The sequence below is a fragment of the Phascolarctos cinereus genome, unplaced genomic scaffold, assembly GCF_003287225.1.
Source record: "Phascolarctos cinereus isolate Bilbo 61053 unplaced genomic scaffold, phaCin_HiC Scaffold_5;HRSCAF=322, whole genome shotgun sequence".
Lineage (NCBI taxonomy): Eukaryota > Metazoa > Chordata > Mammalia > Diprotodontia > Phascolarctidae > Phascolarctos > Phascolarctos cinereus.
The window spans coordinates 426,429,432-426,431,906 of NW_027555958.1; positions in this window are offsets into that span (position 1 = coordinate 426,429,432).

Sequence of the window (2,475 nt, forward strand, 5' to 3'; positions counted from 1 at the left end):
AGACTTCTGAGCCTACTCTTGGATTTTAGCTCTATCCCAAAGTAGGACACTTTCAGTTCATCTGACAAATCCAGTAGTATGACATCAGCATTTACTATTATCGCTTGGAAATGATGTCTGCATATTCCAAATGTTTCTGTAGGGATTTCTAGCTGTTTATCATATGCTTGGAAAATATCAATCAGTCCTCTTCCTCCTTTTTCCCCAACCCCTAACCCTACCAAGTTTTCTTCTCTGGGCTAAAATATCCTCAACTTTATCAAATGATTCTTATATGAACAAGATACAAGACCCTTCAACATATTGGTTGCTTTTCTAAGGACATCTTCCAACCTATCAATTTCCTTATTAAACAATGGCATTGAGAATTTAACCAAATACCCTAGATAAGGTCTGATAGGGCAGAACTTCCTTATTTCTGGAAGCTATGCTCCTCTTAATGCAGCCCAAGATTGCACCACTGTTTTTGGCTGTCACACCACACTGTTGACTCACACTGAGCTTGTGGTCCACTAAAACACTCAGGTCTTTTTCAGAACTGCTGTTCAAACCTGTTTCCCACATCTACTGATAAAAGTTGATTTTTTTTATAGCCAAATGTAAGACTTTATATTTATTTCTACCTAATTTATTATTATTAGATTTGACTGATGCCCTAGCTTGTCAAGATCTTTTTAGATCCTGACTCTACTGTCCATTGTTTTGGCCTGCTCTCCTGGTTTTCCATCTTCTGCAAACCTATGAATGTGCTGGCCAAGTCACTGGAAAAAATGTTAAATAGCACAGTACTAAGCATTAATCCCTGGAGAACTTCATTGAAGACCTGCCATGTTGCCAGTCTCCTAATCTGCCCATTCAATCAGTTCCGAATCCATCTAATTATATTATTGTTTCATCCATATCTCTCCATCTTCTCTACAAAAAGAGAATGATGCTTTATACAAAGCTTTGCTAAAAATCTAGGTAAACTATATCCATAGCATTGGCTCCATCAATGAAAAGAAAGAAAAAGAGAGACAGGAAGGAAGGGAAGAAGGAAGAAAAAGACAAGATAGACAGAAAGAAAGAGAGAAAGGAAGGAAGGGAGAGAAAGGGAAGGAAAGAAAGATCATTTTGGCATTCCTTGATGATCCTGTTTCTCTTTCAATCCAGAATTAGAATCTGGATCTGGCCTTGAGATTATTCTCCAAATTTCCCTCAGTTTCTCTTCTTGGAACTCAACTTCTGACCTTCACTAGGCCAAACTCCTCCAATTCATCTACATTTTCCTACTTCTTTTGTGGCTCAAATATTTCTTCTGCTCCTACAACTTCCCATAGAAACTGAATTATCAAACACTAAAATATATATTTTATGGCATCACTTTCTAAACACTGATCATCAGGCATGACACCCACTATTAAAGGGATAGGGTCAAAACTGACGATGTCAGAGCACAGAGCTCCAGGTGAGGCATATCCTTGCTCATTGTAGGCTGGGATTTTCTCTGCAGTAAATGGTTTTAGAGAATTGCCTAGGGCACTGAAAGGTTAAGTGATTTGCCCAGTCACATAACCAGTATGTGTCAGAGGAAAGACTTGATCAAAGACCTTTCTGGCCTAGAGGCCATGCTTCTATCCATTATGGCTACATACAACATGCTGATTCCATAAAGGTATATGAATGGGACAGGAATCAATTCTGAGCCTCACCAATGATAGGTGAGAATCCTATCATTATTTACTACTATCAACAAGAACAATTAATTATATATACCATTTCATTTTCCAACTAGATAAGTTTACTCAACAATTTGCCATATAACCAAGCTTTACAGTGTGATACAGCCTTTTATTTTTTCAAGGTGTTTTCATATTTACTATTTCACACTTTTTCTTTATAACATTTTGTGTAGTTAATAGGGCAGCCATTATTATCCCCATTCAACAGATGAATGGCAGAGAAGTTAAATGATCTGTCTAATATATCACGGTACTGGAAGAGCCAGAGCTGAAACAGAGATTTCAGCTCTCTGTTCTTTTACTATACTGATAAACCACACCAAAATATTTCAGTTTAGGTCCTGTAGAGAAATGATGTACTTAGAGCACACTGAAATTTCTTCAAAGTCTCTTTAAGTGAAGAATCATCTATTAGAAAGACAAGTTCTTTGAACTGATAAACTCAGTGCACATTGAAGCATGCTTTTTTAAACTTTATTTTTCTTGTTCTCATGTGTGTTTTCTTTTGCAACATGGCTAATACGGAAACATGTTTTGCACGACTTCACATGTATAATTGATATTATATTGCTTGCCTTCTCAAGGAGTAGGAGGAAGAGAACGTGGAACTCAAAATTTTCAAAAACGAATGTTAAAAATGTTTTATATTTAATTGGGAAATATCTAATGAAATAAATAAAAACAATTTTAAAAAGACATTCTCTGAGCTTCAGAAGCTCTATACTAAGTATTGAAATAGTTTAAATAACCAAAC